This window comes from Pristiophorus japonicus, chromosome 5 (assembly GCF_044704955.1).
Source record: "Pristiophorus japonicus isolate sPriJap1 chromosome 5, sPriJap1.hap1, whole genome shotgun sequence".
NCBI lineage: Eukaryota > Metazoa > Chordata > Chondrichthyes > Pristiophoridae > Pristiophorus > Pristiophorus japonicus.
The window spans coordinates 287,779,792-287,803,849 of NC_091981.1; the positions used below are offsets into that span (position 1 = coordinate 287,779,792).

A 24,058-nucleotide genomic window follows, 5' to 3' on the forward strand; every position below is an offset into this window, starting at 1 on the left:
GATAAAATTAACAATATACTTAAAGAAACATATAATAACTAAGACGACTGATTTACACTTTCCGCACAAATGTGCACATTCTCATGAAAGTACAACTAATGGACAATACTTTGTAATAAAAATGATGTTTGACTTATTCAGTGGTACGATAGTGTAGTGATTATGGTGCTGGATGAGAATCCCAGATCTAGTGATCGCAAATTCCACCATGGCAAGTTGTGAAACTGAATTCAATAAAAATGGTCATTTGTGGGATGGCACCAGTTAAAATGAGCATGAAAGCTACTGGATTTGTCATTAAAACCTCACTGGTTTACCAATATCCCTCTCTGTCGGTCCTGTACAGCTTTTCCAATGCTAACATTTCTATGAATGGGCGGTGCACCCCAAAATAATTAGGGGAAACATTGCCTGCCACCCTTATTTGGATCACTGGCCTTGCCAATGGATTCCATATCCAAAGAACTGAAAAAAATCATTGACCTTTTACATTATGAGAAAAAAGTCAATCCTCCGACTCCCAATGAGTGCTTACAAAGAAACATTCCAAAAAGTGCTTCACAGATATGTAAGAAAAAATTGGATGCTAAGCCAAAGAGGGGTAACTAAAATCTTAGCCAAAGAGGTGAGTTTTAATCAAGGTCCTAAAGAAAGAAAGAGAGGGTGATGGTGAGGCAAAGGGGTTCAGTAGGAAGCAACCATGTTCGATTTCTACATAAAACCGCTTTTGCATGTTATCTAAGCCACTGTGTATTTCCAGCACCTGTTCTTTAGGTCCCGGGTTTTTTGTTGGACCTCTACAGTTATTTAAAAAAAAAATTTACTTACCCTTTTCTCCTCAGTAGTCCTTCCCATTCTATGCTGAACATCTTTGCCACCTACTCCCAGGGCTCTGCCTTTTGGACATCCTTGTGATAGCTAAATATGTATAATGCTTGGGGAATCCCACTTAAATAGCTAATTGATTAGAGGGAAGACTTTAAAAGGATGACTTTTATAGCTAAGAAGAATAAAGAGCACATTATATAGGGTTTATGGGGATGTATAACATAGCTTTCCAAAAGGATGGGAACTTCACGATAATTCTGTGTAATACAGATGACCATAATTTCCCCTTTAACTTGAAACATTAGAATATGTACCTTATTTACATGCGTTTTCATACACAAATTTTAGATAATCTATGTGTTACACAGTTTCTGGGTCTTTCAGTTGAATGACCAAATGACCTCCGAATTCAATCGCGAAACAAATATTTGCAAAACACTGACTTTGGATTTGATGACTGATTAAACAGGGATGAGGTAACATAGAAACATAGAAAATAGGTGCAGGAGTAGGCCATTCAGCCCTTCGAGCCTGGCTGATCATTCCCTCAGTACCCCTTTCCTGCTTTCTCTCCATACTCCTTGATCCCCTTAGCCGTAAGGGCCATATCTAAATCCCTCTATACCCAATGAACTGGCATCAACAACTCTCTGCAGCAGGGAATTCCACAGGTTAACAACTCTCTGAGTGAAGAAGTTTCTCCTCATCTCAGTCCTAAATGGCCTATCTCTTATCCTAAGACTATGTCCCCTGGTTCTAGACTTCTCCAACATCGGGAACATTCTGCATCTAATCTGTCCAGTCTCGTCAGAATCTTATATGTTTCTATGAGATCCCCTCTCATCCTTCTAAACTCCAGTGAATAAAGGCCCAGTTGATCCAGTCTCTCCTCATATGACAGTCTAGCCATCCCTGGAATCAGTCTGGTGAACCTTCGCTGCACTCTCTCAATATCAAGAATGTCCTTCCTCAGATTAGGAGACCAAAACTGAACACAATATTCCAGGTGAGGCCTCACTAAGGCCCTGTACAACTGCAGTAAGATCTCCCTGCTCCAAACTCAAATCCCCTAGCTATGAAGGCCAACATGCCATTTGCCTTCTTCACCGCCTGCTGTACCTGCATGCCAACTTTCAATGACTGATGAACCATGACACCCAGGTCCCGTTGCACCTCCCCTTTTCCTAATCTGCCACTATTCAGATAATAGTCTGCCTTTGTGTTTTTGCCCCCAAAATGGATAACCTCACATATATCCACATTATACTGCATCTGCCATGTATTTGCCCACTCACCTAACCTGTCCAAGTCACTCTGCAGCCTCTTAGCGTCCTCCTCACAGCTCACACCGCCATCCAGTTTAGTGTCGTCTGCAAACTTGGAGATATTACACTCAATTACTTCATCTAAATCGTTCATGTATATTGTAAATAGATGGAGTCCCAGCACTGAGCCCTGCAGCACTCCACTAGTCACTGCCTGCCATTCAGAAAAGGACCCGTTTATCCCGACCCTTTGCTTCCTGTCTGCCAACTAGTTCTCCATCCACGTCAGTACATTACCCCCAATACTATGCGCTTTGATTTTGCACACCAATCTCTTGTGCGGGACCTTGTCAAAAGCCTTTTGAAAGTCCAAATATACCACATCCACTGGTTCTCCCTTGTCCACTCTTCTAGTTACATCCTCAAAAAATTCCAGAAGATTCGTCAAGCATGATTTCCCTTTCATAAATCCATGCTGACTTGGACTGATCCTGTCACTGCTTTCCAAATGCGCTGCTATTTCATCCTTAATAATTGATGCCAACATTTTCCCCACTACTGATGTCCGGCTAACCGGTCTATAATTACCCGTTTTCTCTCCCTCCTTTTTTATAAAGTGGTGTTACATTAGCTACCCTCCAGTCCATCGGAACTGATCCAGAGTCGATAGACTGTTGGACAATGATCACCAATGCATCCATTATTTCTAGGGCCACTTCCTTACGTACTCTGGTAATTGTGAATTTCAAGTAGGACAATTGTAGCCCAACACAAGTTCTCTGATCATCATAGAATTAAATACTGTCAAACCAGAAATAATGTTTGCAGTTATACTGCATTGTCAAGTTTCAGGACTTTTTGCCCATTTTTCTATAGAGGTTTTAAATACAGGGTACTTTTAAGTGTTGTGTTTCAAAGCATAGTGTATTCACACATGTTTATGAAAAGATACTGACTGGGGCAGAAATTCTTCTCGAGGACTTCCCGCGGACAAAGCACTAAATAATAGACATAAAATGTGCACTTACCTGAAGCTGCTGCACCCGCTTGAAATCCCGGTCCACAGGCCTCCTCTCCCTGCGCATCACAGCGCGTGCTCGTAGGGACGTGCGCAGGAGTCACGTGTGCCTGGACACCCAATCACAGGTAAGTATTTTCTCATTCATTGTAATAGGAGATTCATAAGTTACAAATCTCCTATTACAATGAATGAGAAAACCCCCAAAACGCACAAACACTACATAAAACATTTAAAAGACACCTCACACTAATACACTAATAGAAATTTGAAGTTGTTATACATGTTTTTTAAAGAAAAAAATTGACGATTTTAAAAAATAGTTAGGGTTAGGGTTTAAAATAACATTATCTGAGTGGGCAGGGTTTTAACATAAATATGTTTTTAAAATTTTAATTTTAATCATGTTTTTTATAGGTTTTTAAACTCTTACGCCTGTAAAAGTAGGCTATGCGCCTGCTTTTTCATGCGCAAGATTTTTGAGGACATTTGCCGATAAGATATGGGTAAATCCCGCAATCTTGCCCGTACAAATGTCCTCGCTCCCGAGATGTCTACGATCTGTCAAGCTCCAGTTTGACGGATTGGAAAAACCAGTTTTCAGCGTATGCGTATTGCGCACTGCAAACCAGCTTTTCCAATGCCTTCCCGGGTCCGTAGAAACATCATACGGGCCCAGGGCGTCGGAATTTCAGCCCCAATATGTTGTTAAACCTAACATCACTAAAAGAAAAACAGATTATCTGGTCATTATCACTTTGCTGTTTATGGGAGCTTGCTGTGCGCAAATTGGCTGCCGCATTTCCTATATTGCAACAGTGACTACACTTTGACTGCAAAGTGCTTTGGGGCGTCCTGCAATCATGAAAGGTGCTATATAAATCCAAGTCTTTTTAGTCTAAATAATAAGCAATCCATTAACCTATCTCAATATCTCAATACCGCTGGGAAGTCTATGGTCCCATTCTGTCTGTGAATAGACTCAAATAAAAGACAGAGGAGGCAAAATTGGGCTTCCAACAGTGATGATGAAAAATTGGCGATGCATTGAAAATACGCACCCAAATATGGAGACGTGAGACCCGCCCCAAATCGGGAACTTAACTTCATAATTCCAGCAAGCTGCAGATGCCAATCAACATCCACTAGTCCGGCACATCAGCCAACTCGGATGCTAGTTTTTTTTTGAAATTCGTAGCCAATCGTTCCAATTCTTTGTCAAATCACAAACGCCAGAGGTCACCTTGCACACGCCAAGGATCACTCTGTGCCAATGCTCTTAGCCAAAAGGCCTAGAGCCACTGCACAGTTTCTGGAAGTTCTGCAATACCAGGTTCGTGCCATGGAGGTGGATGGGTCAAGCCACCCCACCCACCTCCTGTTTCCAAAAAAGCAAGCATATACCTTCCTGATCCAGGGAGAACCACCCGGAGGTCATGGTGGCTACTCCCCTGTCAGGTCAGTTACGCATGATCTTAGCCAAAAGGCCGAGAATCGGATGCTAGTTGATACAGTTAAGTCCTGGGACAGGAGGAAGTGAACAAAAGGGGGTGTGAGTGAGACCTTGCAGCAGACCACCTGGCTCCACATTAAGGTAAGTCAAATTCGGAAAACTTCCCTCTTCTTCGGCAGCCTCCAGTGGTGCACGGTCCACTCCAATTCGGCATCGGTGTCGTGAAACAGGGATTAGGTTCCTGATTACCATATTCAAGGGGCCTAGCGCCTGTTTCAGACAGGCACCCTGGACGACCAGGAATCACCCAAACCGAAATGGCAATTGTCGAACATCGGGAGCAAACCGGTTTTGGTAAGTTTCTCCTTTGATTTTCTACCCCAGAGCCAGAGGCAATCTGTCAGATTTTTGTGGGTGAGACCAGAACTAGCATAAATATAAAATAAAACAGAAAATGCTGGGAAATATGCAGCAGATCAAATAGCATCTGTGGAGAGAGAAACGGAATTAAAGTTTCAGTTCGGTGTCCTTGCATCCGAACAGGCGTTTTGATAAATGTAAGATAATCACAAATAAATTCAATCATCATAGGCAGTCCCTCGGAATCGAGGAAGACTTGCTTCCACTCCTGAAGTGAGTTCTTTGGTGGCTGAACAGTCCAATACGAGAGCCACAGACTCTGTCACAGGTGGGACAGATAGTCGTTGAGGAAAGGGGAGGGTGGGACTGGTTTGCCGCACGCTCTTTCCGCTGTCTGCGCTTGATTTCTGCATGCTCGCGGCGTTGAGACTCGAGGTGCTCAGCGCCCTCCCGGTTGCACTTCCTCCACTTAGGGCGGTCTTGGGCCAGGGACTCCCAGGTGTCAGTGGGGATGTTGCACTTTATCAGGGAGGCTTTGAGGATGTCCTTGTAGCATTTCCGTTGCCCACCTTTGGCTCATTTGCCGTGAAGGAGCTCTGAGTAGAGTACTTGCTTTGGAAGTCTCGTGTCTGGCATGCAAACTATGGCCTGCCCAGCGGAGCTGATCGAGTGTGGTCAGTGCTGGGAATGTTAGCCTGGACGAGGACACTAATGTTGGTGCGCCTGTCCTCCCAGGGGATTTGTAGGATCTTGCGGAGACATCGTTGGTGATATTTCTCCAGCGACTTGAGGTGGCTGCTGTACATGATCCATGCCTCAGATCCATACAGGAGGGCAGGTATTACTACAGCCCTGTAGACCATGAGCTTGGTGGCAGTTTTGAGGGCCTGGTCCTCAAACACTCTTTTCTTCAGAATAGAGAATTCAGGCGAAATAGTTTTACCCAGTGAATGTTGAGAATGTGGAACTCGCTACAACATGGAGTAGTTGAGGCGACTAGCGTAGATGCATTAAGGGGAAGCTAGATCGGCATCTGAGGGAGAAAGGAATAGAAGGATGTGTTGATAGGGTGAGATGAAGTAGGGTGGGAGGAGGCTTGTGCGGAGCACAAACACCGAATAGCCTGTTTCTGTTAAATACTTGGTAATATTATGTAAAATGAAATATTGCAAAGTCAATTAGGTCCAGCAAAAACTGGGAGGTTAGAATAAGTATTTTACAATTACTTTGTTTAAGTTAAGCTTGGTGGCTCACTGATGTGGGGGGAGCATAGCTTCATCATTATTTTAAATTATTACACAATGGCAGGTTGTACTGGTTGAATCTAGTCAGAATTGTTGCTTTGTATGTTCACTCACTGTGAAATAAAGCAGTTTAACAATTCATATCCAGCCTCATCTCATCTCTTTAACCTCCTTTTGAGAGATTGAAGGGGCACACATGTGAAACATAAATATCCAGTTCAGAGAGTACAGTTGTTAAACCCCTGGGATATGCTATCATATAGCTTGATATTGGGCAGTAGAGTCAGACCCCGAAATATAAGATGCTCAGACCACTTACAGGAGAGACCAGCACCGCTGTACCCAAGAGAATATAAAGAAGAAAGAAAGAACTTGCATTTAAATAGTACCTTTCACATCATCGACATGTCCCAAAGTGCTTCGTGGCCAATGAATTACTTTGTAAGTATATTTACTGTTATGTAGGAAACGACGGCATCCAATTTGTGCATAGCAATGAGATAAATGACCAGATTATCTGTTTTAGAGGAATTGGTTGTGAGATAAATGTCGGCCAGGAGACCAATATCTAAGGCAGCAACCTAAACTTGTAACGTCAAATAGCACTTCACACCAATTAGGGATCTTTGGATGCAGCAGTGACTTTATTGTATAGGTAAACATGACATCTGTGTCCCAAAAACAGCCATCAGATCAATAGCCAGTTAATAAGAACATAAGAAATAGGAGCAGGAGTAGGCCATACAGCCCTTCGGGCCTGCTCCGCCATTCAATAAGATCATGGCTGATCTGATCATGGATTCAGTTCCACTTCCCCGCCCGCTCCCCATAACCCCTTATCCCCTTATCGTTTAAGAAACTATTTCTGTCTTAAATTTATTCAATGTCCCAGCTTCCACAGCTCTCTGACGCAGCGAATTCCACAGATTTACAACCCTCTGGGAGAAGACATTTCTCCTCATCTCTGTTTTAAATGGGCGGCCCCTTATTCTAAGATCATGCCCTCTAGTTCTAGTCGCCCCATCAGTGGAAACATCCTGTCTGCATCCACCTTGTTGAGCCCCCTCATAATCTTATACACTTCGATAAGATCACCTTTCATTCTTCTGAATTCCAATGAGTAGAGACCCAACTTATCCAACCTTTCCTCATAAGTCAACACACTCATCCCCAAAATCAACCTAGTGAACCTTCTCTGAACTGCCTCCAAAGCAAGTATATCCTTTCGTAAATATGGAAACCAAAAGTGCACGCAGTATTCCAGGTGTGGCCTCACCAATACCTTATATACCTGTAACAAGACTTCCCTGCTTTTATACTCCATCCCCTTTCAATAAAGACCAAGATACCATTGGCCTTCCTGATCACTTGCTCTACCTGCATACTATCTGTTATATATATAAACCTGTAAATACCTTGTTTAAACACCAAAGGGCTCATCCCCTGAAGTACCAAGGGATCCCCCAATTTCTTGGGAGCACCGGTACGTAAGGAAGCCTCACAGGCTGGAGAGGCACTCTGGAGACCTGCAATAAAAGACTAAGGTCACACTTTACTTTGAGCTCACAGTATCTGGTCAGACTCTTTATTTATACACTACAACTGGTGATGAGATACAGATGACGAACCCCACTGCAACGATGCAGAGAACAGTGGGCATCCTGGAGAAATTTTCGGAGGGAGATGATTGGGAAACCTTCGTGGAGTGACTCGACCAATACTTCGTGGCCAACGAGCTGGAAGGAAAAGCGAACGCTGCCAAACGAAGGGCGATTCTCCTCATCGTTGGCGGGGCACCAATGTATGGCCTCATGAAAAATCTGCTTGCTCCAGCGAAACCCACAGAGAAATCATATGATGATTTGTGCACACTGGTCCGGGAGCATCTTAACCCGAAGGAAAGCATTCTGATGGCGAGGTACCAGTTCTACACATGCAAGAGGTCTGAAGGCCAGGAAGTGGCAAGCTATATGTCGCCGAGCTAAGACATTGCGAATTTGAAGGACATTTGGAGCACATGCTCAGGGACTTCTTTGTATTTGGTATTGGCCATGAAGTAATACTTCGCAAACTTTTGACTGTAGAGACCCCAACCCCAACCTTGAGTAAAGCCATAGCGATAGCCCAGGCGTTCATCGCCACCAGTGACAATACCAAGTCAATCTCTCAGCACATGAGTGCTGCTACAAGTACTGTGAACAAAGTAATGTCGTTTTTGAATCGTAACGTAAAGGCAGGCCTCACATGCCTGCAGCTGCACGTCTGCAGATGTCTCAGAGTCCACCATCAAGGGTAATGAATACTAGGCCATTAACCTTGTTGGCGCTGCGGGGGTGATCATCGTTTCCATTCATGCCGCTTCAAGAATACGTTAGCAAGGGTTGTTGAACAATGAGACATCTCCAACGTATGTGCAGACGAGCTGCAAACCCTGCTAATCCGGCAAACCACCATGTTGCAGAGGAGGACAGATCCACGGCAGATCACGACGAACCAGAGCCTCAGACCGAGGAGGCAGAGATATATGGGGTGCACACATTTATCACAAAGTGTCCCCCGATAATTCTGAAGGTTGAATTAAATGGACTCCCGGTGTCAATGGAGCTGGACACGGGCACGAGCCCATTATGAGCAAAAAGACTTTCGATAAATTGTAGTGCAGCAAGGCCTCAAGGCCAGTCCTGACTCCCATTCGCACTAAACTGAGAACTTACACAAAGGAACTGATTCCCGTAATCGGCAGTGCTACTGTAAAGGTCTCCTACGATGGAGCGGTGCACAAGTTACCACTCTGAGTGGTACAGGGCGATGGCCCCACGTTGCTTCGCAGGAGCTGGCTAGGGAAGATACGCTAGAACTGGGATGACGTCCGAGCGCTCTCGCCCGTCGACGACAATTCGTGTGCCCAGGTCCTAAACAAGTTCCCCTCATTGTTCGAACCAGGTATCGGGAAATTCCAAGGAGCAAAAGTGCAGATCCACCTAATTCCGGGGGCGAGACTCATCCATCACAAGGCGAGAGCAGTACCGTACCTGATGAGAGAGTGGGTGGAGATCGAGCTGGACTGGCTGCAATGAGAGGGCATCATTTCGCCGATCGAATTCAACGAGTGGGCCAGTCCGATTGTTCCAGTCCTCAAGGGAGATGGCACCATCAGAATCTGTGGTGATTAAAAAGTAACTATCAATCATTTCTCCCTGCAGGATCAATACCCACCACCAAAGGCAGCCGACCTTTGTGCAATTCTGGCGGGAGGAAAGACGTTCACGAAGCTGGACTTGACCTTGGCCTACATGACGCAGGGGCTCGAGGAATCATCGAAGGGCCTCACCTGCATCAGCACGCACAAAGGTCTCTTCATTTACAACAGCTGCCTGTTTGGGATTTGATCAGCCACGGCGATATTCCAGAGAAACATGGAAAGAACATAAGAACATAAGAATTAGGAACAGGAGTAGGCCATCTAGCCCCTCGAGCCTGCTCCGCCATTCAACAAGATCATGGCTAATCTGGCCGTGGACTCAGCTCCACTTACCCGCCCGCTCCACGTAACCCTTAATTCCCTTATTGGTTAAAAATCTATCTATCTGTGACTTGAATACATTCAATGAGCTAGCCTTAACTGCTTCCTTGGGCAGAGAATTCCACAGATTCACAACCCTCTGGGAGAAGAAATTCCTTCTCAACTCGGTTTTAAATTGGCTCCCCCGTATTTTGAGGCTGTGCCCCCTAGTTCTAGTCTCCCTGACCAGTGGAAACAACCTCTCTGCCTCTATCTTGTCTATCCCTTTCATTATTTTAAATGTTTCTATAAGATCACCCCCTCATCCTTCTGAACTCCAACGAGTAAAGACCCAGTCTACTCAATCTATCATCATAAGGTAACCCCTCATCTCCGGAATCATCCTAGTGAATCGTCTCTGTACCCCCTCCAAAGCTAGTATATCCTTCCTTAAGTAAGGTGACCAAAACTGCACGCAGTACTCCAGGTGCGGCCTCACCAATACCCTATACAGTTGCAGCAGGACCTCCCTGCTTTTGTACTCCATCCCTCTCGCAATGAAGGCCAACATTCCATTCACCTTCCTGATTACCTGCTGCACCTGCAAACTAACTTTTTGGGATTCATGCACAAGGCCCCCCCAGGTCCCGTTGCACCCCAGCATGTTGTAATTTCTCCCCATTTAAATAATATTCCCTTTTACTGTTTTTTTTCCCCCAAGGTGGATGACCTCACACTATCCAACATTGTATTCCATCTGCCAAACCTTAGCCCATTCGCTTAACCTATCTAAATTTCTTTGCAGCCTCTCTGTGTCCTCTACACAACCCGCTTTCCCACTAATCTTTGTATCATCTGCAAATTTTGTTACACTACACTCTGTCCCCTCTTCCAGGTCATCTATGTATATTGTAAACAGTTGTGGTCCCAGCACCGATCCCTGTGGCACACCACTAACTACCGATTTCCAACCCGAAAAGGACCCATTTATCCCGACTCTCTGCTTTCTGTTGCCAGCCAATTCTCGATCCATGCTAATACATTTCCTCTGACTCCGCGTATCTTTATCTTCTGCAGTAACCTTTTATGTGGCACCTTATCGAATGCCTTTTGGAAATCTAAATACACCACATCCATCGGTACACCTCTATCCACCATGCTCGTTATATCCTCAAAGAATTCCAGTAAATTAGTTAAACATGATTTCCCCTTCATGAATCCATGTTGCGTCTGCTTGATTGCACTATTCCTATCTAGATGTCCCACTATTTCTTCCTTAATGATAGTTTCAAGCATTTTCCCCACTACAGATGTTAAACTAACCGGCCTATAGTCTGCCCCCTTTTTTAAACAGAGGCGTTACATTAGCTGCTTTCCAATCCGCTGGTACCTCCCCAGAGTCCAGAGAATTTTGGTAGATTATAACGAATGCATCTGCTTTAACTTCCGCCATCTCTTTTTAATACCCTAGGATGCATTTCATCAGGACCTTACTGAAGTCGGTCCTGCGCACCATGGTCTTCCAGGACGACATCTTGGTTACAGGTCGGGACACAGTCGAGCATCTGCAGAACCTGGAGGAGGTTCTTAGTCGGCTTAATCGCGTGGTACTCAGGTTAAAACGCTCGATGTGTGTTTTCCTGGCACCTGAAGTGGAGTTCCTGGGAAGAAGAATCGTGGCGGACGGCATCAGGCCCACCAATTCGAAGACGGAGGCAATCGAGAACGCACCGAGGCCACAGAACGTGACGGAGCTGCGGTCGTTTCTAGGACTCCTGAATTACTTTGGTAACTTCTTACCAGGTCTCAGCACACTGTTAGAACCACTGCATGCTTTACTGGAGATGAATGGGTATGGGGTAAAAGCCAAGAAAATGCCTTTGTAAAAGCTAGAAAACTGTTCTGCTCAAACAAATGGCTTGTGGTATGATCCAGTAAGCGTTTGGTACTAGCATGTGATGGATGCATCGTCATATGGTGTATTGCAACAAGCTAATGAATCTGGGAAATTGCAACTGGTTGCCTATACATCCAGAAGTCTGTCTAAGGCTGAGAGGGCCTACAGCATGATTGAAAAAGAAGCATTGGCATGTGTTTATGGGGTAAAGAAAATCCATCAATATCTGTTTGGGCTCAAATTTGAATTGGAAACTGACCATCAGCCAATGATATCCCTCTTTTCTGAAAGTAAGAGGATAAATACAAATGCATCGGCCCGTATCCAGAGATGGGCGCTCACGTTGTTCGCATACAACTACGTCATCCGCCACAGGTCAGGCACAGAAAACTGTGCCGATGCTCTCAGCAAACTGCCATTGCCCACCACGGGGGTGGAAATGGCACAGCCCGCAGACTTAGTTATGGTAATGGAAGCATTCGAGAGTGAGCAATCACCTGTTACCGCCCGACAGATTAGAACCTGGACGAGCCAGGACCCCTTACTGTCCTTAGTAAAAAAACTGTGTGCTTCACGGGAGCTGGTCCAGTGTCCCAGTAGAAATGCAGGAAGAAATAAAGCCATACCAACATGGCCCGCAGGCTTTCAGTGGTGGCAGCGGACGTGCTTGCCGACATTATCTCACATTCAATCCATTTGGAGTACGCATCTACAACCACTAGGAACATTTTTCCCAAGAACAGGCCTGCATAGTCGACATGGACCCTGGACCACGGTTTGGAGGGCCGAGACCATACACTTAGCCTCCCTAGGTGCATTGCTTAACTGTGAACATGTGTTACATTTCTGCACGCAGGAATCTAAGTCCGCATCGATACCGGGCCACCACACGTGGTATCTGGCTATCGCTTTCATCATTACAATGCCTGGGTGGGTACTGTGGGCGCAAAGATGAAATGTCTATACAGGCAGACTGCCTTCTGTGAGGTAATGGGGTTGGGGTACCAAAAAAAGACAGGGACACTTTCATTAGTGATCTCCACAGTAACCAGCCTACCTCTTTGACCAAGCTTTTGGTCATCTGCCCTAAGTTCTCTCTATGTGGCTTGGTGTCGAAACATCTTATAATACAAGTTGTTGTTGTTATTGTTGGGAAGTTGGGGCATCACAACGATGGACATGTTAGGCGACTAATGACGAGAGAGTGGGGGAGGGGTGGTTGGAGGCATGCGATTAAACCTCCAGGATTATGTCCAACCAGAGTTGGCAAACCTAAGGATAGGAAGGTGGTGGGGGTGGGGGGGCTGAGAGAGATAAAACTGAGGAGATTTTTTTAAAAAATCTTTAAAATCGTGTAATGAAAATAAACTGAAGTAAACAAACCATAGCAGAAAAGATACAGTATGTTCTTCAGAGGACCCAGCATAATTACAACTTGAAAGGAAACATGTAGTCTATTTGTTGTCCGTGTTAAATCTAATCTCCACCCTGCTGGAGATGTTTATAAACTCTGCAAGCTTCCACACGAACTAGACTTTCCACATTCCAATGGCAACCATTCATTAGGGATTGCCTTATCTACATTCCTTTGTGTTGCTATCCTTGTCTAAATAACAATGATCCATGAGAGCAAAAACATTTTTGGTTTTCTGTGAGGAATGCACTGGTAGATCACTGATTTATTTACCTTACTGTAGCTAAGCAACCACGCACCCAGCTATCTGAACAAGATACTCTAGTATATTATGTCACTTGGGTCTCATTGGCAGCGGAGGAACTCTTCTTCAGGGCTACTGAAGAAGTGGCTGATGTCATTGCGAGGTAGTGATCACGTTCCAAGTTGCTGGTTGCCAGTTAGGTGGGGCTTTTGAAACACAGCTCAACTACGCTGCCATGGCAACCTAAATCCACACTGTGAACGGAATATATTCAACAATTAAAGCTAGTTATCTCCCTGATCACAAATCAGCATTTCACACAGCCTGACTCCGTTGCATGCAACAAGCCCATACCATAGAACTACCAGCATTTTGGACACTAGATTGCGAATCGCATTCAGAGTACGCAACAATCATAATCATAGGCAGTCCCTCGAAGCGAGGATGACTTGCTTCCACGCCAAAGAGGGATGAGTTCACAGGTGTTTCAATGAAGGACCGAATATTCCAGATCCCGAACTATATCTTGGAGGGTGGAAGATGCCTTTGCTTGGATTTTTTTAATGTGTGGTGGCCGTTGCACACCAGCCACCACACGGGCTTGACAGAGCTATGTCTTGGTCCAGTGGCAAGGATTAACCAAGATGAACTGGAGACTAGCTCCACTGCACGGACTGAGCGTGCACACACATCGCAGTGTGGGCTGGCCCGTGTTGCCCCTGGGCCCTTGCTTCTTCTGGGCCCCAGACTCACGCCTCTCCTGGGCCCTGGTCACTTCCACCTACAAGTTCTTGCCACTCCTTCACCACTCCTGCTGTGCCTGCCTGCACTGCAATCAGCGACCTGGCTTCGCATCATCAATATGCAAGTCAGGGTCCTGCTCCTTTTATCCTTTATCGAGATGTGGACGTCGCTGGAAAGGCCAGCATTTATTGCCTGTCCCTAGTTGCCCTTGAGAAGGTGGTGGTGGGCCTTCTACTTGAACCGCTGCAGTCCGTGTGGTGAAGATACTCCCACAGTGCTGTTACGGAGGGAGTTCCAGGATTTTGACCCAGTGACGATGAAGGAACGGCAATATATTTCCAAATCGAGATTGTGCATGACTTGGCGAGAAACTTGGGAGCTGATGATGTCCCCACGCACTTGCTGCCTTTGTCCTTCTAGGTGGTTAAGGAGGTGCTGACAAAGAAACTTTGCCGAGTTGAAACAGGGACAACAGCTGAAGCCATCAGTGGAGAAGGATGTTGTGCACGAGGAAGACGACTTGGAGGATGGAGAGGAAGTGAAGGGTCTCCAAATCTTTCCTGCAACCAGAGCTCTTGGTTGGCAGCTCACTAATAATGGGGATGGATTAGTGTGTGTCCTGGTGCAGGGTTGTCAACATTGGTGAGAGATGGAAGCAAGAGTTGTGGGAAGAACGGGAAGTTGGTGTGAGGGCAGTAGTAGGTCCGCAGTGTGCAAATGGAAGCAGAAGGGTGAAGTGTGCTGCTATAATTGGAGGAGCGGCATGGGAAGTGGGAGTAAAAAAAAAACTTGCATTTCTATAGCGCCCTTCACAACCTCAAGAATTCCCAAAGCGCTTTACAGCCAATGAAATACAAAGTGTAGTCACTGTTGTAATATCGGAAACGCGAAAGCCAATTTGCGCACAGCAAGCTCCTATAAACAGCAATGTGATAATAACCAGATAATCTGTGTTTTTTATGTTGATTGAGGGATAAATATTGTCTTGATGACTGGGGGGCAGTGCTGTGTGGCGGGGTCAGGTTGGTGGAGGACCTTTGTCTTACGCATGTTTAGTGTAAGGCGCATGCGTTCGTACGCCTCAGGGAAGACCACCCCAGCATCGAAGCACTGACCACACTCGACCAGCTCCGTTGGGCAGGCCACATTGTCCATATGCCTGACCCGGGAGCAGCATGGAGGCAGGCCAATTCAGGGAGCAGCGTGAGCTGCTGCAGGAGGGCAACGGTAGCAAAGAGTGAAGTCATCAAGGTGCAGGTGATTGGAGCGTGGGCAGGTGCAGCAGCAGCGGCGACAGATTGTGGAGGGATGTGATCGGGGCCCAGGAGAGGCATGAGTTCGGGGTCCATGGGCGGCACGGGCCAGCCCACACTGCAATATATGTGCGCACAAGGTCCGTGCAGCAGAGCAGGTCTCCCGTCGTCTTGGATAACCCTTGCTACTGGACCAAGACTTAGCTCTGTCAGGCCCGTGTGGTGGCTGATGTGCAACGGCCACCACATGTTAACAAAATCCATGCACAGGCATCTTCCACCATTCAGGATGTAGTTCAGGACCTGGAATATTAGGTCCTTCGTTGAAACACCTGTGAACTCATTCTTTTTTGGCGTGGAAGCAAGTCATCCTCGTTTCGAGGGACTGTCTATGATGATGATGATGCCTGACACAAGACTCCCAAAGCAAGCGCTCTACTCGAACTCCTACACGGCAAGCGAGCCCAGCAAGTGGGCAGAGGAAATGTTTCAAGTACACCCTCAAAGCCTCCTTGATAAAATGCAACATCCCCACCGACACCTGGGAGTCCCTGGCCAAAGACCGCCCTAACTGGAGGAAGAGCATCCAGGAGGGCGCTGAGTACCTTGCGTCTCATCGCCGAGAGCATACAGAAAACAAGCGCAGGCAGCGGAAGGAGCGTGTGGCAAACTAGTCCCACCCACCCTTTCCTTCAATGACTGTCTGTCCCACCTGTGACAGAGACTGTAATTCACGTATTGGACTGTTCAGTCACCTAAGAACTCACTTTTAGAGTGGAAGTAAGTTTTCCTCGATTTCGAGGGACTGCCTATGATAATGATGATGAAATATTGGCCAGAACATCGAGGGTAACTCCCCTGCTCTTCTTTGAAACAGCGCCATGGGATCTTATACATCCACCTGAGAGCGCAGACAGGGCCTCAGTTTAACATCTCCTCTGAAAGAAGGCACCTCTGACAGTGCAGCACTCCTGCAGTACTGCACTGCAGTATCAGCCTAGATTTTTGTGCTCAAGTCTCTGGAATGGGACTTGAACCCATAACCTTCTGATTCAGAGTAATGCTGATTGAGGGATAAATATTGGCCAGGCACCAAGGGTAACTCCCCTGCTCTTCTTCAAAATAGTGCCATAGGATTTTTTATGTCCACTTATAATTAGAATTATCAAATCATTAAACATTTGGCTGTAATACAGAATATAACAACAACTTGCTTTATATAAAGTGTTTAACATAGAAAAGTGTCCCAAAGCGCCTAATGAAAACAATGGGGGCATTAGCGGGGTTAGGGGGTGGGGTGACCAATAGCCTGGGTCAAAGAGGTGGGTCTAAGAATTCTCTGAAAGGAGGAGAGGGAGGGACAGAGACAGAAGGGTTTAGGGAGAGAATTCCATAGCATGGGACCTAGGCAGCTGGGGCAAAAGGGGTTGTGGGGGGGGGGGGCGGGTGTTGCACAAGAGGCTAGAGGAGGGGTGGTGGGCTCGAGAGATGGGAGGTGTGACGGGTGGGGTGGCAAGGCCATGAAGAGATTTAAACATGAGGATAAGAATTTCAAATGTAAATATTCTCACAGAAGGTCAGTCATCATCAGTTGGAGGCACTTTCGCCTCGGAGTAAAACAATTGTGGGTGTAGGTGTAAAGTCCTGTCCCCCTCAGTACAGATTCACACGAGGCACATAGTGAAATCAAGGTCACTCAGGACCTGCACCTTTATTACACAGCTCTCAAATGCCACACTTGCCTGAGACCTGTCCTTATATTCCTGTCTGGGACAGGTATCCAGTGTCTCCTGCAAGTGCACCCCTGGTGGTAAGGTAAGCTTGTGGTTACAGTCATGTATAGCATGGTAAGATACAGTTATGTACAGTAGTGTGAGATACATGACATCACCCTCCCCCAAGGTCTTATTGTCTTTATAGGTTCAGTCTCTCAGGTGGTCTACGCTCTCGCATGGAGCGTCTTAGTTGTGGTTCAGTTGTTTGCCTTGGTGCCTGTTGTTCTTTTGGGGTGATTACTGGTATCTCGCCTGGGCTGTCTGTTTCGTTCAGTGTGATTGTTGGTGTCTTGTCTCGCCTGGGCTGTCTGTTGCGATTGCCCTTTCCTCAGGTTGTTCCCTCTGTCTGTCCACCAGGTGTGGTGTGAGTTCCACATTGTAGTCTGCCTCTGGTTCAGCAGTGTTGTTGGTAAATCTACTTTTGACTTGGTCTACATGCCTCCGGCAGGTTTGGCCATTGTTCATTTGTACCACCAGTAGCCTGTTTCCTTTCTTGCCTGTTACTGTCCCTGCAAGTCATTTGGGACCCCTGCCATAGCTTAGCACAAACACTTTGTCCCCGATGTCATTCCACCTCCCCCTCGAATTTCGGTCATGGTACTCGGTTAGCTTACGGCACTTTGCCTCAACGATTTCATGAATGTCTGGGAGGATTAATGAGAGCCTTGTCTTTAAGGTCCATTTCATTAATAGTTGCGCGGGGGGAACTCCAATCAATGAATGCGATCGAGATCTGTATGCCAGCAGCAGTCGCGACAGGCGGCCCTGCAGAGTGGGACCTTGGATTTTGAGCATGCCTTGTTTAATGATCTGCACTGCTCGTTCCGCCTGGCCGTTGGAGGCCGGCTTGAACGGTGCCGTCTTAACGTGATTTATGCCGTGGTCACTTATAAAATTGTGGAATTCTGCGCTGGTGAAGAACGGACCATTATCACTGACCAATATGTCAGGAATGCCGTGCATTGCGAACATGGTTCCAAGGCTCTCCACAGTGGTGGAGGTGGTGTTCGAGTTTAACATGGTGCATTCAATCCACTTAGAAAATGCATCTACAACTACGAGGAACATTTTTCCCATGAATGGGCCCGCATAGTCTACGTGCACCCGCGACCACGGTTTGGTGGGCCAGGGCCTTAGGGGGGCCTCCCTGGGGGCATTACTGAGTTGGATACAAATGGTGCACCGTCGGACGCAGAGCTCTAAGTCCGCGTCAATGCCAGGCCACCAGACGTGGGATCTGGCTATGGCCTTCATGAGAACGATCCCCGGATGCTCGCGGTGGAGCTCCCGGACAAATGCCTCTCTGCCTCGCAGAGGCATAACTACTCGACTGCCCCACATCAGGCAGTCTGCTTAAAGTGACAGCTCATGCATGCGCCGATGGAAAGGTTTGATCTCCTCGGGGCAGGCATCGCGAGCCTCTGCCCAGTAACCGGTTAGGACACATCTTTTTACTTGGGAAAACGTGGGGTCGCTGGTCGTCCAGGCTCTGATTTGGTGAGCTGTCATGGGCGAACCTGTGGACTCAAAGGCATTGATTGCCATGACTATCTCACAGTCTTGTTCGTCAGACCCTTCCGTGGTCGCCAGGGGTAGCCTGCTAAGCACGTCGGCACAGTTGTCTGTGCCTGGTCTGTGCCTTATGGTGTAATCGTAAGACGCCAGCATGAGTGCCCACCGTTGAATGCGCGGCGAGACATTGGCGTTTATTGCCTTGCTTTCGGATAGTAAGGACGTGAGGGGCTTGTGGTCAGTTTCTAATGCGAACTTGGCCCCGAAAAGGTATTGGTGCATCTTTTTGACACCGTACACGCACGCAAGCGTCTCCTTCTCCACCATTCCGTACCCGCGCTCCGCCCGCGAAAGTGACCTGGAAGCATAAGCTATGGGTTGTAATTTGCCCGCACTATTGACATGTTGTAAAACGCACCCGACCCCATACGCTGACACATCACATGTGAGAATTAGCTTTTTACCTGGATCAAAGAAAGCCAAAACACTGTTGGAACACAGAAGGTTGCGTGCCTTATTGAAGGCGCGTTCCTGGGCGTCCCCCCAAAACCAATCGCACCCCTTTCTGAGTAGTACATGGAGAGGCTCCAGCAGCGTGCTTAAGTTCTGCATAAAGTTCACAAAGTAATTGAGTAGCCCGAGAAAGGTGCGCATTTCTGAGACATTCTGGGGCCTGGGTGCCAGGCGAATTGCTTCGGTTTTGGACTCTGCTGGGCGGATTCCATCAGCGGCAATCCTTCTGCCCAAAAATTCAACCTCGGGCGCAAGAAACAGGCACTTGGATTTCTTAACTCTTAGGCCTACCCGATCCAACCGCTTTAGTACTTGCTCCAAATTGCGGAGATGGGAGTCGGTATCCCTGCCCGTGATAAGTATGTCGTCTTGAAATACAACCATCCCCGGGATGGACTTGAGCAGACTCTCCATGTTGCGCTGGAATATGGCAGCTGCCGACCTGATGCCGAATGAGCATCGATTGTACATTAAAAGGCCTCGATGTGTGTTGATGGTGGTGAGTAGCTTGGACTCCTCGGTCAATTGTTGCGTCATATATGTAGATGTGAGATCGAGTTTTGAGAAAAGTTTTCCTCCAGCCAATGTGGCAATGGGCAGCGGGTATTGGTCCTGTAGGGAGACTCTGTTTATGGTAGATTTGTAGTCCCCACAGGTTCGTACGGATCCATCAGACTTCATGACTGGGACGATGGGACTTGCCCAGTCGCTAAATTCTACGGGTGAGATAATGCCTTCCTGCAGAAGCCTGTCCAGTTCATGTTCAATCTTTTCCCTCATCACATAGGGCACAGCTCTAGCCTTGTGATGGACCGGTCTAGCATCCTGTGTGATGTAGATTTTGACTTTAGCCTCTTTGAAGGTGCCCACACCTGGCTGAAAGAGATGTTCAAATCGACTTAGAACTGTTAATAAGAACATAAGAACATAAGAATTAGGAACAGGAGTAGGCCATCTAGCCCCTCGAGCCTACTCCGCCATTCAAAAACATCATGGCTGATCTGGCCGTGGACTCAGCTCCACTTACCCGCCCGCTCCCCATAACCCTTAATTCCCTTATTGGTTAAAAATCTATCTATCTGTGATTTGAATATATTCAATGAGTTAGCCTCAACTGCTTTCTTGGGCAGAGAATTCCACAGATTCACAACCCTCTGGGAGAAGAAATTCCTTCTCAACGCGGTTTTAAATTGTCTCCCCCATATTTTGAGGCTGTGCCCCCTAGTTCTAGTCTCTCCAACCAGTGGAAACAACCTCTCTGCCTCTATCTTGTATATCCCTTTCATTATTTTAAATGTTTCTATAAGATCACCCCTCATCCTTCTGAACTCCAACGAGTAAAGACCCAGTCTACTCAATCTATCATCATAAGGTAACCCCTCATCTCCGGAATCAGCCTCGTGAATCGTCTCTGTACCCCCTCCAAAGCTAGTATATTCTTCCTTAAGTAAGGTGACCAAAACTGCACGCAGTGCGGCCTCACCAATACCCTATACAGTTGCAGCAGGACCTCCCTGCTTTTGTACTCCATCCTTCTCGTAATGAGGGCCAACATTCCATTCGCCTTCCTGATTACCTGCTGCACCTGCAAACTAACTTTTTGGGATTCATGCACAAGCACCCCCAGGTCCCTCTGTACCGCAGCATGTTGTAATTTCTCCCCATTTAAATAATATTCCCTTTTACTGTTTTTTTTTCCAAGGTGGATGACCTCACATTTTCCGACATTGTATTCCATCTGCCAAACCTTAGCCCATTCGCTTAACCTATCTAAATTTCTTTGCAGCCTCTCTGTGTCCTCTACACAACCCGCTTTCCTACTAATCTTTGTATCATCTGCAAATTTTGTTACACTACACTCTGTCCCCTCTTCCAGGTCATCTATGTATATTGTAAACAGTTGTGGTCTCAGCACCGATCCCTGTGGCACACCACTAACCACCGATTTCCAACCCGAAAAGGACCCATTTATCCCAACTCTCTGCTTTCTGTTAGCCAGCCAATTCTCGATCCATGCTAATACATTTCCTCTGACTCCGCGTACCTTTATCTTCTGCAGTAACCTTTTGTGTGGCACCTTATTGAATGCCTTTTGGAAATCTAAATACACCACATCCATCGGTACACCTCTATCCACCATGCTCATTATATCCTCAAAGAATTCCAGTAAATTAGTTAAACATGATTTCCCCTTCATGAATCCATGTTGCCTCTGCTTGATTGCACTGTTCCTATCTAGATGTCCCGCTATTTCTTCCTTAATGATAGCTTCAAGCATTTTCCCCACTACAGATGTTAAACTAACCGGCCTATAGTTACCTGCCTTTTGTCTGTCCCCTTTTTTAAACAGAGGCGTTACATTAGCTGCTTTCCAATCCGCTGGTACCTCCCCAGAGTCCAGAGAATTTTGGTAGATTATAACGAATGCATCTGCTATAACTTCCGCCATCTCTTTTAATACCCTGGGATTCATTTCATCAGGACCAGGGGACTTGTCTACCTTGAATCCCATTAGCCTGCCCAGCACTACCTCCCGAGTGATAGTGATTGTCTCAAGGTCCTCCCTTCTCACATTCCTGTGACCAGCAATTTCTGGCATGGTTTTTGTGTCTTCCAATGTGAAGATCGAAGCAAAATAATTGTTTAAGGTCTCAGCCATTTCCACATTTCCCATTATTAAATTCTCCTTCTCTTCTTCTAAGGGACCAACATTTACTTTAGTCGCTCTCTTCCATTTTATATATCAGTAAAAGCTTTTACTATCTGTTTTTATGTTTTGCGCAAGTTTACTTTCGTAATCTATCTTTCCCTTCTTTATTGCTTTCTTAGTCATTCCTTGCTGTCGTTTAAAATTTTCCCAATCTTCTAGTTTCTCACTAACCTTGGCCACCTTATATGCATTGGTTTATAATTTGATACTCTCCTTAGTTTCCTTGGTTATCCACGGCTGGTTATCCCTTCTCTTACCGCCCTTCTTTTTCACTGGAATATATTTTTGTTGAGCACTATGAAAGAGCTCCTTAAAAGTCCTCCACTGTTCCTCAATTGTGCCACCGTTTAGTCTGTGTTCCCAGTCTACTTTAGCTAACTCTGCCCTCATCCCACTGTAGTCCCCTTTGTTTAAGCATAGTACGCTCGTTTGAGACACTACTTCCTCAGCCTCAATCTGTATTACAAATTCAACCATACTGTGATCACTCATTCCGAGAGGATCTTTTACTATGAGATCGTTTATTATTCCTGTCTCATTATACAGGACCAGATCTAAGATAGCTTGCTCCCTTGTAGGTTCTGTAACATACTGTTCTGAGAAACAATCCCGTATGCATTCTATGACTTCCTCCTCCAGGCTACCCCGTGCAATTTGATTTGACCAAGCGATATGTAGGTTAAAATCCCCCATGATTACTGCCGTTCTTTTTTCACATGTCTCTATTATTCCCTTGATTATTGTCCACCCCACTGTGAAGTTATTATTTGGGGGCCTATAAACTATGCCCACTAGTGACTTTTTCCCCTTACTATCTCTAATCTCCACCCACAGTGATTCAACATTTTGTTCATTAGAGCCAATATCATCTCTCACAACTGCCCTGATATCATTCTTTATTATCAGAGCTACCCCACCTCCTTTCCCTTCTTGTCTATCCTTCCGAATTGTCAGATACCCCTGTATGTTTAATTCCCAATCTTGGCCACCCTGCAACCGCGTTTCTGTAATGGCCACCAAATCATACCCATTTGTAATGATTTGTGCCGTCAACTCATTTACTTTATTTCGAATGCTACGTGCGTTTAGGTAGAGTGTTTTAATACTAGTTTTGAAACCATGATTTTTAGTTTTGACCCCTCCTGCAGCCCCTTTATATTCATACATATTGTCCCTTCCTATCACCTTGTGGTTTACACTTACCCCAGTGCTACTCTGCTCTGTTTTCTCCTGCCTTTTGCATTCTTTCTTGGGGTCCTGTTCATCTGCACTCTCACCCACTCTAACTAGCTCAGAGCCCTCTTCTGGGTTCCGAATACTCCTCGCATTGAGGCACCGAGCTTTCAGGTTCGCCTTTTCATGACACTTTGACCCTTTAGAATTTTGCTGTACATTGGCCCTTTTTGTTTTTTGCCTTGGGTTTCTCTGCCCTCCACTTTTACTCATCTCCTTTCTGTCTTTTGCTTCTTTCTCCATTTTGTTTCTCTCTGTTTCTCTGCATTGGTTCCCATCCCCCTGCCATATTAGTTTAACTCCTCCCTAACAGCACTAGCAAGCACTCCCCCTAGGACATTGGTTCCGGTCCTGCCCAGGTGCAGACCGTCCGGTTTGTACTGGTCCCACCTCCGCCAGAGCCAGTTCCAATGCCCCAGGAATTTGAATCCCTCACTGCTCAAGCCACGTATTCGTCAGCACTATCCTGCGATTCTTACTCTGACTAGCACGTGGCACTGGTAGCAATCCCGAGATTTACTACTTTTGAGGTCCTACTTTTTAACTTAGCTCCTAGCTCCTTAAATTCGTCTCGTAGGACCTCGTCCCTTTTTTTTTTACCTATGTCGTTGGTACCAATGTGCACCACGACAACTGGCTGTTCTCCCTCCCTTTTTAGAATGTCCTGCACCCGCTCCGAGACATCCTTGACCCTTGCACCAGAGAGGCAACATACCATCCTGGAGTCTCGGTTGCGGCCGCAGAAACGCCTATCTATTCCCCTTACAATTGAATCCCCTATCACTATCGCTCTCCCACTCTTTTCCCTGCCCTCCTGTGCAACAGAGCCAGCCATGGTGCCATGAACTTGGCTGCTGCTGCCCTCCCCTGATGAGTCATCACCCTCAACAGCACTCAAAGCAGTGTATCTGTTTTGCAGGGGGATGACCGCAGGGGATCCCTGCACTACCTTCCTTGCACTGCTCTTCCTGCTGGTCTTCCATTCCCTCGCTGGCTGTGGACCCTTCACCTGCGGGACGACCAACTCGCTACACGTGCTACTCACGTCATTCTCAGCATCGTGGATGCTCCAGAGTGAATCCACCCTCCGCTC

The 24,058-nt window shown here is 46.4% G+C and overlaps 1 pseudogene; it reads right to left on the bottom strand.

Moving 5' to 3' along the window:
• Positions 1-4,407: 4,407 nt before the first annotated feature.
• Positions 4,408-4,610, bottom strand: LOC139264865 (U2 spliceosomal RNA; annotated as a pseudogene).
• Positions 4,611-24,058: the final 19,448 nt, after the last annotated feature.